Source organism: Cervus elaphus, chromosome 16 (assembly GCF_910594005.1).
Source record: "Cervus elaphus chromosome 16, mCerEla1.1, whole genome shotgun sequence".
Classification (NCBI taxonomy): Eukaryota; Metazoa; Chordata; class Mammalia; order Artiodactyla; family Cervidae; genus Cervus; species Cervus elaphus.
The window spans coordinates 20,780,411-20,803,200 of NC_057830.1; the positions used below are offsets into that span (position 1 = coordinate 20,780,411).

At 43.4% G+C, this 22,790-nt stretch overlaps 1 protein-coding gene across 2 annotated transcripts in view; it reads right to left on the reverse strand.

Moving 5' to 3' along the window:
- PLPPR1 (phospholipid phosphatase related 1) overlaps window positions 1–22,790 on the reverse strand; it is a 552,374-nt gene that overhangs the window by 277,707 nt on the left and 251,877 nt on the right. Inside the window, exon 1 of one of the 2 annotated variants that reach the window (XM_043927331.1) lies at window positions 5,789–6,128. The exons of the other annotated variant lie outside the window; for it this stretch is intronic. The gene's annotated coding sequence lies outside the window, so the exon portion shown is untranslated. Of the gene's footprint in view, window positions 1–5,788; window positions 6,129–22,790 lie in introns of those variants that run through there. 2 annotated transcript variants of the gene reach the window in all.

Genomic DNA, 22,790 nt, shown 5'->3' on the forward strand with positions numbered 1-22,790 from the left:
CCTGCTGTCAAAATTACTGAAATAATATATGTAAAGTCCCTTCTACACTTGAAAGTAGTATAGGTGGTACTTAGCAGATATCTCTCTCAAAATTTCTCTCTTTTTCTCCTTTCCATTAATGTTTCTTTTCCTTCCTTTCCTATTTTGGGGACAGAAATGGCCAATTTTTTAGCCTTCTAACCTTAAATCTTCAAAACAGACCAACAGTGCCATAAGCCAAGACTCACCAAGTTGATGAGAAGAATAATTTTCTTCTTCCATCTTGTGTCTTCAGAAACTTCAGAAATATAGACATATATAAACAACCACATGCATAAACTTATAAATGAAGACAATCTCTACATTGTCCCTTGGTTCTGAGACAGATAAATAGACATTCAATAGATAGAGAATCTTTCAACTTTTATTTTTTCCTTTCGGCCTTGCTTTTATGCTGTAAATGTAACATTTACTAATAAGCAGATCAGCCAGGTCATGAAATGTTTCTTAAAGCTCATTCCACCATGTTAAATGATGTTTCCTTTGATATTTTTGTGCTTTCCACAGTGAAACTGCATTCTTACACCAATAATGAAGGCCCAGAAGTGGAAAGAACAGAGTTGGAATTAGGGTGAGGTCAGAAAGATCCTCACATGAGGCACAAATTTTAAAGGGATGTCCAAAAACTCAGTAATGAAAACAAACAATATTTAGTGCAATATTTTTAAAAATTAAATTAATGCAAAAAATATATAATGAACAAGACTGCAAATTTTGAAATAAAGACAGGAACAAACCCTGCAATTACATGACTGCCTCCCTCAGCTCACCCTGATCTAGGACCTGGGCAGACGCTGCATCTGAAATCAGGAGCTGGGTGTTCTAGTCCTGGTTCTCACACTACTGAGCTCTGGCGAGTCACTGAAACTCTCCGGTTCTCTATGTCATTTTGTTTCACTTAAGAGTCTGATTAGAAGATTTCCAGTGAACTGCGGAACTTGAAAATTCTATCATTTTCTCTAACATGAAGCTGCATTATTGGGGCATCAGAAATGACTCAAGCCAAGATTCATTCACTGTCACTCATTCAATCCAAAATGAATTAAAATCAATCCAATCAATTGCTATGTGACAAGCCCTATGTGAAGTGCTGAAAATACAAAGGTAAGGATCAGAGAAATACGTAGGACAGGAAGCCGATTCTAGCGCTAAAAGGTCAAGACAACCTTCCCTAACTTCCAAAGGAGTTAGGCAGGGAAAGTAAGGGAGAAAATTCCAGCAAGAGAGAACAGCACAGCAAAAGACCTGACGGTGAAAAAGAAAAATCTCAGTTGGGTAGCTGTTATGTTTAATCTGAGTGAAACAGAAATAGGACAGATGAAACAGGAAAACAAAAATCAGTCTTTGATTATGGAGCAAAAACAATATTTGGCAAGAGGCGCAGGTTCCATTCCTGAGTTGGGAAGATCTCTTGGAATAGAAAATGGCAACTCACTCCAGTATCCTTGCCTGGAAAACTCCAAGGACAGAGGAGTCTGGCGGGCTACAGTCTATGGGGTTGCAAAGAGCCTGATACAACTAAACAGAATACAAGTACAACAACCACAACATAAAGAGCTCCAGGCAGCGGTCAGACCTAAGTTCTAGTCACTGCCCTGTTGCCAACTAGCTAGAAGACAGGGCTTCCATATCCACTGGAGATTCTATTTTAGAACACAGTACAGACTTTTCTGTGAAGAAAAAAGGCTTTTAATTCCCAAAGAATGATGCAAACCTCACATCTGACATGTTTAGTTTACATCCCCCAGTACCAAAGCAGTGCTGTAATTAATACATGTAGTCACTTCCCTGAAAACAATTTCCTAAACAGCTAAGCATCTGTTGTGTGCTGCCTATGAGCCTGAAGAATATGAGGACCAGCCTAAAGGCAAGCAAACTTTTACCTTCCCCAGATAGGCATGAGGAGGAGGCACCTAGGCAAATGTTACAGGCATACATGCTGACACCTACTCTACCTAGGAGCTAGTCTGCTCCCGCCACACTCATGTTGGCTGATTTAATTTCTACACTGAGAGGTAAATAGGATTACAGCCAGCTAATTATAAACCAACCAAAATAATTTTTTAAACAAATGCTATGGCACACAGTCTGAAGTTCTGAGTATAAAGTCAAAACTTTGCTTTTAACCTGACTGTTGTCACACATAAAACCTACCATTTATTGAGCACGTACAAATACTAACTCATATAATCCCCACAATTCTATGCGATCGGTTAAGATGGTTATCTCCATCTGAAGTGCAAGAGTAATTTCAGGCATATAGATATAAACTGTGTGCCCAAAGCAAAGACATCACTTTGCCAACAAAGGTCTGTCTAGTCAAAGCTATGGCTTTTCCAGTAGTCACAGACAGATGTGAGAGTTGGACCATAAAGAAGGCTGAGCACCGAAGAATTGATGCTTTTGAATTGTGCTGCTGGAGAAAGCTCTTGGGAGTCCCTTGGACTGCAAGGAGATCCAACCAGTCAATCCAAAAGGAAGTCAATCCTGAATATTCATTGGAAGGACTGATGCTAAAGCTGAAGCTCCAGTAATTTGGCTACTTGATGCAAAGCCAACTCATTGGAAAAGACCCTGATGCTGGAAAAGACTGAAGGCAGGAGGAGAAGGGAATGACAGAGAACAAAATGGTTGGAGAGCATCACCAACTCAATGGACATGAGTTTGAGCAAGCTCCAGGAGATAATGAAGGATAGGGAAACCTACAGCCAATGGGGTCACAAAAAGTCAGACACAACTTATTGACTGAACAACAACAGAGCCAAAATTCAAATAGAAGCTGTCTAGCTCCAGAGTCTGTGCTCTTAGCCACTGTGCTACATAAACAAGGTTTGTCTGACCCAGGGAATTGAACCCATATCTCCTGCATCTTCTGCTTTGACAGACAGGTTCTTAACCACCATCACAGCCTGGGAAGCCTTTATTCCACAGCATCAGTTGCTAATTACAGTAACTTAGCTGCTGTTCATCTCTGTATCCACACTCCAGCACCCTATGCTCAAGCCACACAGGATGGCTCAGAGTTTCACTAACTCATCAGGCACACTCAAACATTTCCTCTGCCAGGATGTCCTTTTCATCCTTCCCTACCTCGTAAAGACTATCCATTTTTCAAAAATATCTCCAAAACCATCTGGTTAAATTCCATAGAGGAAGAAAAAAAGTCACTTGCATGTCTATACTATTACTACTTAATTTACCCTATAACTATAACAGTCAATCAGATTGCATCATAGTTAGCTAAATACCTGTTTCCCCATCCTTGAAAGCTGGAATTATTTTTTACTTCCATGTGTTTCTCTTCCTCCAGGCTCCTGCACATAAGTGCTGATCTGTGTTTTCTGAATGTTGAGAAAAGCCAGGAGGAAGGATGGAGTATATGGCATGCATGTTGAGAGCTCACAGGACAGTAAAAACCTACCTTACTTTCCAATTACTTCATGTGTGTTAATCTTGTATTGGCAACTAGATTATAAATGCTTTAAGGGCCAGAACGATGTTATACATTTTTATATAAACTCCAATGCTAAATAAGCGATAGGTGGTCAGTAAATACTAGAAAATAGAATCTGAATATAATCAAAATGAGTTAAACTTGCAGATGTACTAACAGGAAATATATCATAAAGGGAGAAAATAGAGCTCTAGGATAAAGCAAAAAATAATAATAATCTTAATCTTTTCTTGCCAAGATTTACAATGTAAATGATGTGACTATTCACCATGAAATAAAAAGGGACATAAGCTGACAATTATATTTAAACCCCTACTATGTCAATTTCAACTTGAAAATATTTCTGGAAAGGTCTTCACTAGTTGTTTGAAAAAAGAAAAAAAAAACTTCAGAATTCTATCTTACTGAATGCTTTTTAAAAAATTATAAAAGTGAAGCTGTTTTAATAATACACATCCATTTCCAATTCCTCTTTCCCCCCCCTTTCTCAAAAAGTTCACCTTTGGCAATATAGACTTTTGTGCCAAGGTGCTCTCATAAGTGAACTTCCTTAATTAACCTTATGTATATCAGGCTTTCTCCCACTTCAAAGAAGTTACAAAATGCTTAAAATTTTAAAAGTTCCCCAAAGCAGCAGAGAGACAGCCTCTACAACTCATCTTAAAGTGAAGAGAACTCTCTGGCAACCCACAGTCACAGGAACTAGATTTGAGCTTCTGGTGTTTTCTTCTATCAGCATCAGCTTGGCTTCCAGGCTCCCCCCGCAACACACAGTCTTCTACAAATCCAAGCTCTCTTAAGTAGAGATTCCGCCCCACTGCAATACACCGGTCTCTCCATCCCATCTTCCAGGTATGAACAAAATGTCAAAACAGAGAACCACACATGGCATTTTCTAGACTTACAGAACTAATCTGTGGCTGTGCTCAGGGTTAGCTAAGGAACAGTCACGTTTTCTATGCTCCAGATGTGACATTCTGGAAATCTCCAGAGTCCCACCAGATGAATAAAAGCCATCAATCACAGAAGAGAAGGGGTATAGGAATTCAGTGAAGACTGCAGGGGTACTTTGCTTCCCACAAGACCTCTTCCTGCCTCAACTGGCCTCTAGTCACTCCTCTCCTAAATAGCCATCATCTGTCCCTCTTGCAAACCCCTTTGTCCCAGTCCTGGACCCCTTGTACGCTGACCAGTCTCGCCTGTTTCCAAGGACCATTAGATTTGAGGCTCTTCCCCGGTACCAGCAGGCGCTCTGCCCTCTGAGACCCCGCCCCAATGGAAATGGCATTTTAGGGAACCCTTCGCTGGGACCTGTTCCCAGGACTGAAGGGATTATTCAGAAGGGCTCCTGTCCACCAGCTCGATATAAGGACTGCAGAGAATCTCTCCCAAGAAAGAGGTTAAAAGGGAATATGGTATCCCCACAAAGAAAAATAACCCAGAATCCTCCACATACTCCACATGTGTGGCTCATAAAACCCCCGGGCAAAAATAAAGCCCCAGCTTCCCCCGCCTGCAGACCCCACCACAGCAGCCCAGCCCGGCTCCCAGGGCCGCCGCCTGGGTGTGCGTGAAGACACTCTCCCCGGGGAGGAGAGATCCTCGCGCCCAGCGCTTCCAGGAGGTGATTACCACAAGCCTTTTAGTAACTCATCATTCATCCCCGCGCTGACCCAAGCCTCACCCCGGTGCCGGTGGCACATTGGTGCTGAACGAGAAAGCCAAATGCTGCCCCTTCAATTCTCCAGGTGACACCGCCTCCCTCTCCCGCACCGCCCCCCCGCCCCGCGCCCAAATACGAGGCGCCGAAGGTGCGGGAAGGGGGAGAAGGAAAGGATGACAGGTGCCCACGCCTGAGGGAAAATCAAAGGCAAACGCGTACAGCAGGGGTGAGAAATCCCAACCCCGCCCGGAGGGAGGACTTGGCACCAGCTACCTGCAGGGCGCCCCCGCCCGCGTGCCGGGTCCGGTGCAGCCCAGAATGCAGCCAGGAGGATGCAACGGGACGGAGGGAGCCTCCACGCCCCCTTTGTCTCCACGTTCCCCAAATGACAGGGGACGAAAGTTTATGAGCAGTGACGGTGTCGCTTTCCACTGGGTCAATCTGACACCTCGTAGGAGGCGACCCTTTCTGGGATCGCCCTCTCCCCCTGCACCGCCCCAGAGCTGCCTTCATCTGCACCTTGATGCCCGCAAGCCGGGCTTGGGCCACCTGCGCCGCTGTGTCCGGCAGGAACCTGATCTGCCCCCATGGACGTCCAGAAGCGGACCCGCGGCTGCGGGCGCCCCACTCACCTCTCCCGGCAGAGTCTCCTCCCTTGCGCCCTACTGGGCCGTCCGGCTCCGGCTCCCGCGAGCGAGGCGCATTCAGGCAGCTGGAGACACGCTGCTCCCCGGGCTCTGCTGCATTCCGCCTGCGTGGGAGATCCAACCAGCGAGCGCGCGGCGCGGGCGTGTACGAGTGTGTGTTTGTGCGAGTGTGTGTGTGAGAGAGAGTACGTGCGCGCGCGCGCGGGAGGGGGTTGGTGGGGGAGCGCGGGATCACCGATCCCCCTCGGCGGCGCCCATCCCACGCTCTGCCTACTCCTCCGCCTCCTCCTTGAGCTGCGGCTTGCACCGGGTCCAGGTTTCAGGATCTCCTGTTTGTTTAATGAAAGGCAGAAGCAAAAGGCTGGCCAGGGAGGGGGCGCGCCGGGCTGCGCATGCTCAGAGGGGGACCCTGAGCACTCACTCCCGGGCGCAGCCAGAGCGCGAAGAGCGAGCTGGCGGCCGGCGGAGGCGAGCTCGCCTGCGTCTCCGGAGCCGCCGGGGGCTCGGCGGGGTTCCCAGGAGGCGACTGGGAAACCCAACCGCAAAGATGCGCCCTGCGTGGCGACTCCCTGGAGCACGCCGTGCAGGAAGCCGGCGGCGGGATCCCGACCCGCCCTAGGAGACAGCTTCAGCTCCGAGTCCTCGCGACGCCTGGCTCTCCTCTCCGTGTATTTTTAGCGCTTGCCCGGGGTTCCCGTGGACCGATCAGCAGCCTCTGCGTGGCGGAGCTCCGGGTGCGTGTAGTCGGGGGAACCACGCGCAGCTGGTCGAACCTGAACTAAAACGGGATTCCTGACCCATGCATCTTTTTCTCCCCCTTGCCCAACTTTCAACCTGTGAAGGGCAGGAAAAAGGCAGCTGTCCACTCGGGTCCCAGGACTGGTTCGCTGGAGGGGAGGGCGGGGGTTGGGGTACACCAAACCCTCTTCCCAGAACAAAGCGGACGTGGAAGGAAGGTGAGTCTTGGAGGGCTCCATGCTCAGCCTCCCGTGGTGACAGGGTTAGATGGAGGAGACATTTGCTCTACTGAAGAAGGCCAAAAGAACAATAGAGCCATTGTCCCCTCGCCTCGAATGCCAAAGCGCCAAAGCAGTTTTTCGCAAGTGGGAATTCTGGCTGCTTGGTAAAGTGGAAGAACTGTCACAGCAAACAAAGTCCAGTAAGAGAACCTGAGCCCGCAGGCGACGGCGCAGTAACCTGAGGCCAGGGCAAATACTGGCTGAGAGGCTTTGCGAATAGAGTGGAAACTCTTTCTGGTGAGATAGTTCTATGAGCAAAACAGGACAGTGGTCAGCGACCCTGTCCAGAGCTTCCATTTTCAACCTCCTCCGTGTTTGATCACCTTGTCTTTTCCCCCATTTTCTCTCCTAAGAGAAGAAAAGCCATCCCAAGCAGGGAACTCCCTGTAAAGATATTATGACCTCCTTTTTGTTCAGTTTTGGTCCCTCCAGAAAAAGACTACCTTTTGGTCACTCCAGTGCTGCAGGGATAGAAGACTGCCTTCTCTGTGCAAATCTTTTCCAAGCTTTCATTAAAGAGCACCTCTGAGCACTTCTACTATGCAGTGCTGGGCTCGCAGATGCCTTCCTGCTGAACTCTGACCCCTGTCCCATTTATCTTCCCAATAATAATGCCAAGTGACACTAGAACAGAAGGAAAATTAGATAACACCCTAGGGCACACCCGGAGGAGAGAAAACAGCATGTCTAAATAGCACCAACAAAAGCCAAGTTTAGGAGAAAAGACACAGAAAAAGGGAAATAAGGCTGAGAAAGAGGAAGGTTTTAAAAAGTGAAAGGGCCCTGAATATTAGTGACTGGTTCCTTCTCTCCATAGCTCCCTTGAAGGGGGCAGAACTGCAGCATCTCTTTGCCTGAAGAACAGTGAGTCTGAGTCTCTAAGCACAATGAAGGGGAGATCAGGTTCTTCTGAAAAGCCTTGACAGTGAGTCTGAGTCTCTAACCACCAGATAGGGGACATCAGGTTCTTCTGAAAAGCAGCACGGTCCTTAGGGTGAAGCTCTCAAAGAATTAGGAGCTCCTTCTTCCAAGCTCCTTTTTCTCAGGCCTTCCCCCTGGCACCAAGCTTCGTGGAAAGCATCCAAGCCAGATCTGCTTGTTACCACTCTCCCTTCAGAACAGTGAATAGTTCACCAGAATTTCAAGGTGTTGGCAGTGGCAGGGACCTGAGGCAGGAAATCGGGCCCTGCCTTGGCATTGTGTAAGCCCCAGGGGAGCGAGGGCTCTGAATCCAAGCACCTGGAACAGAGAGGTGGGGTGGGGGTGGGTGCAGGTCTCAACTCCCTAGGCTCTGTCAGTAAGAGAGTACGGAGGCCCTCCCGCCAACAACAGTGAGTGTCCAGGGCTGCCTGACGAAGGAGCACTGTCTCCTTTGTCTGAGCCCGGCCTTGGGTGAGGAGCAAAGGGACGCCTCTCCCCCTTGATGCCCAGGGTCATTGTCATCGCCACCTCAAAGCTCCAACAAGGTCAAGGAGATGTTATCAATTGCAAATCAGGTGGAATCCCTCCTGGTACGGCTATAGGAGGATGAAGTACAATCCAGGAGGAGATGTTTACTGCTTGTGGAGAGTGGGGGAAGCCCCTGGGGACACTGAGTAAGATGATGTACCTAAGACACTAACACAGTGCCCACTGCATAGCAACTCTTTGTAGCTTCTATGAATTTGATTGTTAACATTTTCATTATTAGGATTTTTTTTTAATAAAGCTGAGGAGGTCCCCTCCCACCCCCGCATGCTTAAACAACTAGAATAGATGAAAGCCAAATGCCTTGCAATTTTCCTTGTGACTTACTTCCTTCTCCCCTTCACACATCTCCCTGAGCACCGATGCATTCAAATCCATGAAACAAAAAGTGTGATGTACAGCTGTGTGGCTATGTGAATCATGAATAACCCTAACCCTCACCCTCCACACTCAGGTTCAGGTCTAAATGGGAGACAGTATGGGTGTACAATAAGGCACACCCCCCAGCACTTTTTGCCATTCACACCTTACGAGGATTAAGGACCCCTCCTGCTTGGCAGTCAGGGTCTCTGGCTATAAAGCCCCATGGACAGTAGCTCACCAGGCACTGTATTTTCACTTTTTTTTTTTTTAACCTTCCTTCTAATTTTAGCTATCTAATGTGTTACTCCTCCTAGGTAACAGAATGCCCGGAGCCAATTAATATGCACACATCTGCAGATGGTTTTGAAAGAAATAATGGTCAGAATATCAGAGGCTGCAGGTATTTTCAGTGCTCCTTAAATTCAGATTTTAGACTTAGCATTCATCTCCCTACCTAGTGGACGATTCCTAAACTTTGCACCTCTCTTCATCAACAAACAAGTCTCTATGTCAGCAAAATAACCCAGTATTGTTGCCTGGCTTTGTACAATGTTTTTTTCTTTTTTTTTTTGGAGAGCTAGCTATTAAATTTTTAAGAGAACTAGCTTTTCAGAATATCCACTGGTTAAGAATCCAAGTTTTCAATGCAGGGGTCGCGGGTTCGATCCCTGGTCAGAAAACTAAGATGCTGCACAGCCAAAAAATAAATTAAAAAAAATTAGAATTCTCATATGCATATTTGCTTCCCCAGTGGCTCAGTGGTAAAGAATCTGCTTGCCTATGCAGGAGATGCAAGAGATGTGGATTCAAGCCCTGGGTTGGGAAGAGCCCCCAGAGAAGGAAATGGCAACCCACTGCAGTATTCTTGCCTGGAAAATTCCTTGGACAGAGGCACCTGGCAGGCTATAGTCCATGGCATTGCAAAGAGCTGGATACAACTGAGCACACACATGCACAAAAATTCAAAATTAATAAAAGCCAGTAATAAAAACATTGTTTGAACATAAAGTTTTTCCAAATTATGGATGCTATAGTGATATCTCAGTTCTTAGAAAATCATATGAAAGTAATTCTATCAAGTTAGATATTGCTGAAATAATATAATAATTCTATGGTGATGCAATATGTTTATAAGTTGTCACTCACACCTCTGAATATTATCTAACAATTACGAGACACAGCATTTGTATTTGCATTGTGTTCTAACTATAATCTTGGTTATTTTCAAATGCCACCATAATGGGACAAAAGAGTTATAATTTTTTCTTCTTGTAGAAATTTCATATTTATAGCAATCTTTTTTGGTTCAGTAAAAATGTTAAGCCATGACTCTAAGGGCTAAACTAGTGCTTATCATAAGAATTAAAATGCTTCTGGGAACATCAAAAACTATTATAAAACTATCCCTATAGCCCTTTCCAAATACTCTTATTGTCACTCTTAACACATCAAGTCATTTTTTTATGTCTAACTTGCCCCCACTTAGGTTGGTTTGAGCCATTCAAGGGCAGAGGTTTATTCTTTTCTATGCCCCGATGCCTCATGAAAGTAAGCAGGTGGTATATGTTCAGCAAATGTTTAAAGAGTGAATGAATAAATTTGCAGCCAAAAATAAATTTCTGTGACTAAAATGTTGACTTTGGAAAAAGACTCCCAAGTTCTGTGCCACTTGGTACTCATAGATGGTGAAGTCAAAAGACACAAATTTTTAAGATTTTGTGTATATGATTATCAAAAAATGAAAGTTGAATGAGAAAGACAAAATGGCTTTCTGGAGATAGTTTCTATCCCCTTGGAAACACATACTGGCCAACCCAATACACCAAGTCCATTCTAATTTTTCTGGTTCAGAAACAGAATGTATTTGTGGCCCAAAGTGCATTGTTATTCAAAGGATAGCTTCATGCTGACCAGCTTAATCCAGCCAGAATAATATTCTACTTTAACTTTCCCCCTAAGTAGGATGAAATAGTTGAGGCAATAGTGCTTAGAACTCCTCTTCAAAAGAAATCATTCAAAATGTCAAAAGGCAACACTGTTAGCTATATCCCAATACAAAATAAAAAGTTTTTTTAAAATGTGAAAAGGACCACCCCCAGGCACTCATCCCCAGCACTTCTATCATTACTGTCTTGATCAAAAGGAACCAGCAAGTAGTTGGCTCTGTTTTCATAAATAGGTATCTAAGGATGGGGAGCAGGTGGGGAAGGGGGAGACTAAACTATAAATAAAAGGTCTCAGCTCTGACCGCAACTCTCCTGAGCCAGGGGTAGAAGAATACAGGGGACCAGGTGACTGCTGTCATAGTGGTTTTTTCTCTTGCATTCATATACCCAGTAAGAGTTTCCTGAGGATGGTCTCAGGCAGAAAGATCCCAGGACAGAAGCTGCAGTTCTTTACCACGTAGTCTCAGAAGCAACACACCATCACTTCTGCCATATCCATCACACAGCCTAGCCCAGCTACTCCCCTTGGATTATCTTCATTTAAGGGATTCCCTCTGATTCTTGCTGGGACCCTGACTGATACAGATTTCAAGCATTTGTTTTCCTATTTATGGACTCATCTCGCCCACATTTCCTTGGGTGTCTCCAAGGCAAGAGGAGCCTGGCAGGCTACAGTCTATGGAGTCACACAGAGTTGGACACGACTGAAGTGACTGACTTGGGGGCAGAAGGAGAGGGGACGACAGAGGATGAGATGGCTGGATGGCATCACCAACTCGATGGACATGAGTTAGAGTAAACTCCCGGAGTTGGTGATAGACAGGGAGGCCTGGCGTGCTGTAATTCATGGGGTCACAAGGAGTCGGACACAACTGAGTGACTGAACTGAACTGAACTGAAGTGACTGAAGTGTGACGTGTGCACACAGCACAGCTCACCCACATTAAACCTAATGCTTGTTGCTACTTCATCAGCTCTGATTTATTCCCCCACACACCATTGATTTGTATTCTGAGTTACTACCTCATGTGGCCCAGCCCCCAGGATCCATGTACCTCTGTTGGAAATTCTACCTAGTTCTCCATGTCCTCACAAGCAGAACTGAGGTACCTATTGCCGATCCTCCTACTCTTTGGTTCGACCCCTGGTGACACCCTTGTTATCTGCTCCTCTTCAAGAGCTGTCAGAATCATGACTCTGCCTCCCTTTGAATACTTCAGAAAGTCTAGATTCTACTTCTAGTGATTCCTGTCTGCTGACCCTGTCCCACTCAGGCGAGGTTAATCTGCCAGCAAGTCTCTTCTTCAGTCTGTCCTAAACTGCCAACATGGACCCCTTAAAACTCAGTAATATTAGCATCTTCATTTTTCTCATCTTTAAAATGAGAGGTTTGAATAAATTACTTGGTCATCACGTGTTAATAGCCTAGTTCAGGGGTCAACAAACTTATTCTGTAAAGAACCAGATAGTATATATTGTAGGCTCTGAAGGCCATGTATCTCTGCTACCACTATTCCACTCTGCAGCCACAGACAGTGCTAAGAATGAGAGTGGCTATGTTCCAATCTTTTTCCTTTTTTTTTACAAAACAGGTGGTGTGCTGATTTTGCCCACAAGATACAGTTTGCCAACCTTGAGTCTAATGCTTCATTTTCTGCCCTTTGCAAGCAATGTGTTGGGTAGAAGGAACCTGAAGAATCCTGCTTCTTGCTCTGCCAGTAGGAAAATAATAAAACTCATGAAACTGGTGCAGGAAATCTTAGTCCACTGGCAGTTGAGGGGCTCCTTGTCAGCATGGCTTTCACACTATCTTAAGAACACACTAGAAAATTATTTTTTCCTTTTCTGTAAAGCAGTTGGCTATGTTTTCCACATGAAACAGCAGTGGCAATAGCAACTATACTATTTTTAGCCTAAAACTGATTTGTGCAGCCCTAGAAATTTAATGAGAGGAATATTTTAAAGGAAAATGAAAAAAACAATAATAGTGTGAGCACAATATTCCTGACTGTGAAAATAGGGCAGGTAAATACATTCTAATTATGACTAGACTAGCACCTTAAGAAAACTGCCTCTCCAAAGATAAAAACTCAGCCCCAATAAACAGAATACCTTCTTAGGTAAGTCCCAGTACAGGAGCAATGCCTCTACTGAGTTGAACTTATAAAAATCTGGCTACTGGCTGAGTATTTTCACATTCAGCCCAAAGTTATGACATTCGGCCTATCTAAAAATTTCACTCCCCCAAAGCAATCTATAGATTTAGTACAATCCCCATCTGTATTAGTTTGCTGGGGCTACACACTGGGGGAGGAGGGCTTGGTTAACAGAAATTTCTTTTCTCACACTTTTAAAAATCAAGGTATAGGCAGGGTTGGTTTCTTCTGAGGTCTTTATCCTTGGTTTGTAGATGGCCATCTTCTCCTTGGCTTCACACTGTCCTCCTTCTATACATGTCTGTGTCCCACTTTCCTCTTCTTATAAGAATAACAGTCATATTGGATTTGGGCCCACCCTAATAACCTCATTTTAAATTAATTACTTCTTTAAGCTCCAATCTCTAAATACAGTCACGTTCAGAGGTCCGGGGATGTGGAGTCAGAATTTTAATATGTGAACTTCTAGGTGACACAATTCAGGCCAGAATACTATCAAAATCCTGGTGGGGTTTTTGCAGGTATAGAAAAATGTGTCCTAAAATTCATATGGAGTCTCAAGGGACACCAAATAGCCAAAATAACCTTGAAAAAGAACAAAGTTGGAGGTCCCATACTTACTGATTTCAAAACCAACCACAAAGTTATAGTAAGCAAAATAGTGTGATACTGGCATAAAAACAGACATATACCCAATGGAATAGAACAGTGAGCCAGAAATCCTCAAATGTATGGTCAAATGATTTTCAATAAGGATATCAAGACTACTTAACTCAATGGGGAAGGGTGGTCTTTTCAACAGAGTGTCGGGAAAACTGAATAGCCACATGCAAAAGTTGGACCCTTACCTTATACCATGTATAGAATAAATTCAAAATGAATCAGAGACCTAACATAAGATCTAAAACTACCTGATAAGAGGTTAATATTAAGGACATATAAAGAACTCCTACAGTTCAACAACAACAAAACAACCCAATTCAAGAGTGGGGAATGAGTTGAACAGACATTTCTTCAAAAAAGATATTCAATATCCCATGCACCAATATTTCATATGCCAATATGCCCATGAAAAGGCACTCAACATTGCTAATCACTTGGGCAATGCAAATCAAAACCACAATGATAAAGATAATGCTTATAAGAAATAACAGATAATACAGTGTGATTTTCACAGAGGAAAAACACACAAGATACCACATCATACCCACTAAGATGGCTATTATCAAAAAGAAAAAAAAAACATAAATTAACAACTGGTGATAAGGATGTGGAGAAATTGGAACTCTTGTGCACTACTGGTGGGAATATAACATGGTACAGCCACTATGAAAAACAGTATGGCAAGTCCTCATAAAATTAAAAATATCAATTATTATATGATCCAACAATTTCATTTTGGGTATACACCTGGGTTTGAGATTGGATTGGGTTTGGGATTGGAACGAAAATTGACCTTTTCCAGTCCTGTGGCTACTGCTGAGTTTTCCAAATTTGCTGGCATATTGAGTGCAGCACTTTCACAGCATCATCTTTCAGGATTTGAAATAGCTCAACTGGAATTCCATCACCTCCACTAGCTTTGTTCGTAATGATGCTTTCTAAGGCCCACCTGACTTCACATTCCAGGAAGTCTGGCTCTAGGTGAGTGATCACACCATCGTAATTATCTGGGTCATGAAGATCTTTTTTGTATAGTCCTTCTGTGTATTCTTGCCACCTCTTCTTAATATCTTCTGCTTCTGTTAGGTCCATACCATTTCTGTCCTTTATCAAACCCATCTTTGCATGAAATGTTCCCTTGGTATCTCTAATTTTCTTGAAGAGATCTCTAGTCTTTCCCATTCTGTTGTTTTCCTCTATTTCTTTGCATTGATCGCTGAGGAAGGCTTTCTTATCTCTTCTTGCTATTCTTTGGAACTCTGCATTCAAATGGGAATATCTTTCCTTTGCTCCTTTGCCTTTCACTTCTCTTCTTTTCACAGCTATTTGTAAGGCCTCCTCAGAAAGCCACTTTGGCTTCTTGCATTTCTTTTCCATGGGGATGGTCTTGCTCCCTGTCTCTTGTACAATGTCACTAACCTCCATCCATAGTTCATCAGGCTCTCTGTCTATCAGATCTAGTCCCTTAAATCTATTTCTCACTTCCACTGTCTAGTCATAAGGGATTTGATTTAGGTCATACCTGAATGGTCTAGTGGTTTTCCCTACTTTCTTCAGTTTAAGTCTTAATTTGGCAATAAGGAGTTCATGATCTGAGCCACAGTCAGCTCCTGGTCTTGTTTTTGCTGACTGTATAGAGCTTCTCCATCTTTGGCTGCAAAGAATATAATCAGTCTGATTTTGGTGTTGACCATATGGTGATGTCCTTGTGTAGAATCTTCTCTTGTGTTGTTGGAAGAGGGTGTTTGCTATGACCAGTGCATTCTCTTGGCAAAACTCTATTAGCCTTTGCCCTGCTTCATTCCATACTCCAAGGCCAAATTTGCCTGTTACTCCAGGTGTTTCTTGACTTCCTACTTTTGCATTCCAGTCCCCTATAATGAAAAGGACATCTTTTTTGGGTGTTAGTTCTAAAAGGTCTTGTAGGTATTCATAGAACTGTTCGACTTCAACTTCTTCAGCATTACTGGTCAGGGCATAGACTTGGATTACCGTGATATTGAATGGTTTGCCTTGGAAACGAACAGAGGTCATTCTGTCATTTTTGAGATTGCATCCAAGTACTGCATTTCGGACTCTTGTTGACCATGATGGCTACTCCATTTCTTAAGGGATTCCTGCCCACAGTAGTAGATAATAATGGTCATCTGAATTAAATTCACCCATTCCAGTCCATTTTAGTTCGCTGATTCCTAGAATGTTGACATTCACTCTTGCCATCTCCTGTTTAACCACTTCCAATTTGCCTTGATTCAGGGACCTAACATTCCAGGTTCCTATGCAATATTGCTCTTTACAGTATCAGACCTTGCTTCTATCACCAGTCACATCCACAACTGGGTATTGTTTTTGCCTTGGCTCCATCCCTTCATTCTTTCTGGAGTTATTTCTCCACTGATCTCCATATATGTAACTTATATGCAGAGTACATCATGATAAACGCTGGGCTGGAAGAAGCACAAGCTGGAATCAAGATTGCTGGGAGTAATATCAATAACCTCAGATATTCAGATGACACCCTTATAGCAGAAAGTGAAGAGGAACTAAAAAGCCTCTTGATGAAAGTAAAAGAGGAGAGTGAAAAAGTTGGCTTAAAGCTCAGCATTCAGAAAACTAAGATCATGGATTCTGGTCCCATCACTTCATGGGAAATAGATGGGGAAACAGTGTCAGACTTTATTTTGGGGGGGCTCCAAAATCACTGCAGATGGTGACTGCAGCCATGAAATTAAAAGACGCTTACTCCTTGGAAGGAAAGTTATGACCAACCTAGATAGTATATCAAAAAGCAGAGACATTACTTTGCCAACAAAGGTCCATCTAGTCAAGGATATGGTTTTTCCAGTGGTCATGTATGGATGTGAGAGTTGGAGTATAAAGAAAGCTAAGTGCCGAAAAATTGATGCTTTTGAACTATGGTGTTGGAGAAGACTCTTGAGAGTCCCTTGGACTGCAAGGAGATCCAACCAGTCCATCCTAAAGGAGATCAGTCCTGGGTGTTCATTGGAAGGACTGATGCTGAAGCTGAAACTCCAATACTTTGGCCACCTCATGCGAAGAGTTGACCCATTGGAAAAGACCCTGATGCTGGGAGGGATTGGGGGCAGGAGGAGAAGGGGACGACAGAGGATGAGATGGCTGGATGGCATCACCGACTTGATGGACATGAGTTTGAGTAAACTCCGGGAGTTGGTGATAGACAGGGAGGCCTAGCATGCTGCAGTTCATGGGGTCGCAAAGAGTCAGACACGACTGAGTGAACTGAACTGAACTGATACACCTGGGTATGTCCTATTAGGTGTATACCTGGATAACATACCAGGTAAGATAGTCATTCACTCTTTCTTAATTTTATTTAACCAATATGTATTAAATGTTTGATGCCAATATAATCAGAAAATTTGATGTCAAGAATTCTAGATAGTGCTCTGAAGAAATCATACCTAATATTCTGTGTATTTATGTTACTTTCAAATTACAAATGTATTTGTTAAATAACAATTCCATGAAAGGTATAAAGGAAACGCCTCAAGGACTTAGTTAAAAACAATCCCAAGGTCTTACTGGAATATTATAGTGCAATCACATAAAAATTTTATTTTAACCGTCTAACTATGATATAGGCATGAGTTATGACATAAAGCCACTTGATGAGACTTTTTAAGAGTATGTCTCTTAGTCCTCCTATAAGATTATCCTATAGCCCTTATAACTGGTAAATGATACATTAACCCAGAAAAGTGCCTAGATCATTCTTCTGACTATGAAAATTCAGGAAGATCACTGAACTATACACAAACTGTAAAATATCTTCTGAAAATGTCAGTGATAATTAACATCACCATCAATAGCATCTGCAGATAATCACCATCCAAATGTCACCTTTAGTTTACTTTGCTTGGTAAACCAAAGATTCAGTGATGCTGACTATCTGTTATTTTGTCTTGCAGTATTCCCCCTTTGATCAGCAATGTTACCCATATTTCTTGTAAGAAATCACCATTCTTCAATTACTAATCCATGTGGGGGTTTGGGGGTGAAAAACCTTTCCAACTTTCAACCATGAGCATAGAAGCCCAGCCTAGTTAATCAGAATCTCCCACTGCTCTAGCCTTGTGATGTCTCAGAGATGGCAAATGGCAAGTGATTTCCATATCAGGAAAATTAGATTAAGACCTAGGACTTCTGCTGACAAGAAAGAAAAATGTCTCCTTTTACTGGGGATTCTAAGCATTTAAAAAGTTCTAAGTCTAGGAATGCCGTGAGAGAGACCTTCACATGTCTTTTAATTCCTAAACCTAGCCATGTCTTAAAGTATCACTGGACTTTTCAGTCACTTAATCAATAATGCATTTTTGCTTAAGGCATTCTAAATTAGATTTTCATTCCCTAGCCCCACTGAAAATGTCTTTATGGATACATGAATTATGACATCTCTTTAAGTAATAATGACAAACAAGAGGGGAGGTAAGAAGATGGGAAGAATTTTTAAGGATATCTCCTGGCCACACCGTGACTGAATTCAAGCTCTGATCATTTCAGGCAGCCTTCCACCCGTGAGCATACATCTTGTGTGTCCTCTTCCCCTTTTCTGAATCACCAGATTCCAAGGCTGGCACACTTCAAGGCTGACATCCACTGTGAGACAGATGGAGCTAAGGGGGGTAAGGCAGAGGCCAGGCGAACCCTGCCAACTCATTTGGCCTCAGGCCCAGCCCTTCTCTACAAGCACCACTGCCGTCAATACCCAGCTAAGGCGGGTCTGAGTTCTCCTGGCTGTCAGCTCTCCGGGGCTCCAGAAGATGACGGTGGGGTTGGAGACTCTGAGTGCCTGGTGGGTATATGTGCCAGTCACAGCTCTGTGTGGTGGGACAGGTGTCCCTAGGCACTAAGGCAGGATGGCGCAGCCCCTATCCCAGAGGCTCCGGCACCACAGGGGTTGTCAGGGAAAGCGCCCCAAACAGCTGTCACCCCTCTGGCTGCCAGGCTGATCTGACTGGCTTGGTGGGTGTTCCCTCCTTCCCCAAAGCCCCCCACAAGCATCAACTTTCCAGAGAAAGAGGAATACTCTTGTTGGTCCTTCACCCCAGGCTCATGTTTTATTCTGCACCCAGTGACCTGAAACGTAGTCTGATTGTGTCACTCACTGGTTTAACTCTTCAATGGCTTTCCCTGGCCTGATGTTCAAGGTCCTTCATGCTCTTGACAGACTTCCTATTTATCAGCCTGAAAACTTGCTATTCACAATCCACCCAAATCTTCTTGTTGCTTCACCATTCCAAGTATGTCAGGTGTCTCCCCCGAGTACTTCTTACATACTCTTCTGACTTTCCCCATCGAGTCTGCCTAACCCTAATTTGTCTCATCCAGAAAGCTCCTCTGAATTTCCAAGGCAGGAAGGAGGAAGTAAAGTGTTCTTCCGCTGTGCTCTCGGAGCGCCGTGACTTGACCTCTAGGGCAGCACTTCTCACACTGCACTGCAGTTACACATTCATATCATTCATATTTGCGACTCCCTTTATAATCTGTGAGCAAACTTGAAGATGGGAATTATGGCTTTTACCTGGTATATATTAGGTGCTTAGCTTAGATTTGTTGAGTGAATATCTGACATATGAGTACCTGTGCCTCCCTACATCAGCAGATGCCTGATTCTTAAGGGGTATCTCATTGCAGGAAAAAAATTCTACTGTTTTCTTCTGCTCATCCATAGGAGTGCCTGATTTCAAGGGAATGTGGGTTGTGCTGGTCTGAACACGGAAGAAGCAGGAAGACTCTTGCTGCTGTTTTCCTCCACTTGTTACTGGGTCTAATAGAAAAGAACTCTTGACTCTGGAGCATCCCACCTCCACCTTCACTGAACTAGATCACTTTTAGCTCTGTGCCCACTGCCCAAACAGTTCTTTGTGACTGTGCGCAGAACCTCAGGGAACGCAGCCCTGCTTTGGCACATCAGTGGTCCTGGTACCCGCCCGTGGCAAGTGGCTGCTGCACCGTCTCATGTCTACATGAATGACCATCAGCAGCATCAAGGGCAGTGGGGCTTCAGTGGCACCTGAGGCATTGGCTCAGTGTACTGGTTTTGTCACAAAGATTAGCATCTGTGCCAGTGATGGTGGTCATCAGCCGCAGTGGTGATGTCAAGTCTCACTCTTCTAGTGTAATGATTTTCCCTCACCAACACCCAGAGTTAAACAGGAAAATGGTTGTTTCTAAACTGTAGAGAAGAGAATCTTTTCATTTATACTTGTAATCCCATGTGATACACCATTACAAACTGAAGGAAGTCAGAGGAATACTGTTTGTTTGTTGTAAGACAGTTCAGAGGATTCAATAAGCTGTGTTTGGCACCTATCATGTAGCAAATAGCATATTCTATTACTATTACCGAAGTTAAGCCCCATGCAGGCATAGACTTTCCAATTCACATACATATCATAGCACCTAACAGAGTGTTAGAGCCTCACAAAAGTCTTCAGTGGTGGGTTGGTCGGATTTGCACATTGCTAATGAAGAAAGGGTCACTGAGATTAGCCTGAGAGGGCTAGTTTGGAAAATTCTGTTGCACTGCTACCTTCCACAGCTTCTCTCATTAGAATTCTCCATTGGGGTGGGGGTGAGGAACAGCAGGGCACCTCCTCAGCAGAGTGCTTTTTGCCAATAATAGAGTCCTTTCCATAGTGGGAAACTCAGCAGAAAAATTAGGCTATCACCATTTTTTATCGTAGCTGACATATTTCACTTCACCACCGCCTGCACAAGATCTTTTTAAAAATGAAGAAACAAACACTTAATGACATTTTGCAAAGGAGTCTGATGTGAATCTGGGGTCTGATCAACTCCAGTTGAATAAATGGAGACTACATGGAGCAATTCTGAATTTGTCAGCCTGTCCACATGTCAATTCCAATATGCATTTACTCACACTTCCTGTCAGTCTTCAAGGCCAGTCTACTTGAATGACTGGTGCATGGATGATCTATCATAAAATGGGCAACACATGTAAATGTCTGCAAATAAAGGATGAAAACAACAGACAATTCCTTACTGGCTTCCAGCCATCTGTATTCATCAAGCGGAAAAAACTAGCTCAACAGGCAACAACTGATCTGGTGTTCACTTGTTATGGCCTCTCATCAGACACCTGATTGACTGTGTCTCATAGCGCTAAGAACTATATGAGTTGCCAATGAGAAGAGAAGGTATTATTTTGTGAGAAATAGTAGATGTCTTCCCACCTATGTTTTGATAAATATTGTAATTTATGCTTCCATTTTAGAGGCTACAGGCTCCAATGTAACATATTAATGGAAGGCTTCTTTCCGAAGGGGGAAACCTATGGTAATGGATTGAATTGTGTTCTCCTCAGATTTGTAGAAATCCTAAACCCCAGTACCTCAGAATGTGACTTTATTTGGAAATAGGGTCATTGAAGGTGTAATTAATAAAGATAAGGTCATACTTTATTACTTCTATTCTTTCACAGCTATTTGTAAGGCCTCCTCAGACAGCCATTTTGCTTTATTGCATTTCTCTTCCATGGGGATGGTCTTGCTCCCTGTCTCCTGTACAATGTCACAAACCTCCATCCATAGTTCATCAGGCACTCTGTCTATCAGATCTAGTCCCTTAAATCTATTTCTCACTTCCACTGTATAATGTTACGGATTTGATTTAGGTCATATCTAAATGGTCTAGTGCTTTCCCCTACTTTCTTCAATTTCAGTCTGAATTTGGCATGTGGTTCATGATCTGAGCCACAGTCAGCTCCCAGTCTTGTTTTTGCTGACTGTATAGAGCTTCTCCATCTTTGGCTGCAAAGAATATAATCAATCTGATTTCAGTGTTGACCATCTGGTGATGTCCATGTGTAGAGTCTTCTCTTGTGTTGTTGGAAGAGGGTGTTTGCTATGACCAGTGTGTTCTCTTGGCAAAACTCTATTAGCCTTTGCCCTGCTTCATTCCATACTCCAAGGCAAATCTGCCTGTACTCCAGGTGTTTCTTGACTTCCTACTTTTGCATTCCAGTCCCCTATAATGAAAAGGACATCTTTTTGGGGTGTTGATTCTAGAAGGTCTTGTAGGTCTTCATAGAACCATTCAACTTCAGCTTCTTCAGCATTACTGGTCAGGGCATAGACTTGGATTACCATGATATTGAATGGTTTGCCTTGGAAGAAAATAGAGATCATTCTGTCATTTTTGAGATTGCATCCAAGTACTGCATTTCGGACTCTTTTGTTGACTATGATGGCTACTCCATTTCTTCTAAGGAATTCTTGCCCACAGTAGTAGATATAATGGTCATCTGAGTTAAATTCTCCCATTCCAGTCCATTTTAGTTCGCTGATTCCTAAAATGTCAATGTTCACTCTTTCCATCTCCTGTTTGATGACTTCCAATCTGCATTGATTTATGGACCTACCATTCCAGGTTTCTATGCAATATTGCTGTTTACAGCATCAGACCTTGCTTACATCACCAGTCACATCCACAGCTGGGTGTTGTTTTTGTTTTGGCTCCATCTCTTCATTCTTTCTGGAGTTATTTCTCCACTGATTTCCAGTAGCATCTTGGGTACCTACTGACCTGGGGAGTTCATCTTTCAGTGTCCTATCTTTTTGCATTTTCATGCTGTTCATGGGGTTCTCAAGGCAGGAATACTGAAGTGGTTTGCCATTCCCTTTAATTACTTAATTAACTAATTAATTTATTTAACAAATAAATGTATTTAATAAATAATGTTTATTAAATTAATAAACAAATAATACATACTTTATGTAATTAATAAAGATAAGGCCATACTTTATTAATTGTAATTAATAAAGATAAGGGCTTCTCTGATAGCTCAGCTGTTAAAGAATCCACCTGCAATGCAGGAAACCCTAGTTCGATTCCTGGGTTGGGAAGATCCCCTGGAGAAGGGAAAGGCTACCCACTCCAATATTCTGGCTTGGAGAATTCCATGGACTGTATAGTCCACGGGGTTGCAAAGAGTTGGACATGACTAAGCAACTTTCAGGGGGGAAAAAAAAAGATCATACTAGAAGAGGGCAGGCCCCTAATTAAATATGACTGATGTCCTTATGACCAACCTAGACAGCATATTAAATAGCAGAGACATTACTTTGCCAACAAAGGTCCATCTAGTCAAAGCTATGGTTTTCCCAGTAGTCATGTATGGATGTGAGAGTTGGACTATAAAGAAAGCTAAGCGTCAAAGAATTGATGCTTTTGAACTGTGGTGTTGGAGAAGACTCTTGAGAGTCCCTTGGACTGCTAGGATATCAAACAGTCAATCCTAAATGAAATCAGTCTTGAATATTCATTGGAAGGACTGATGCTGAAGCTGAATCTCCAATACTTTGGCCAC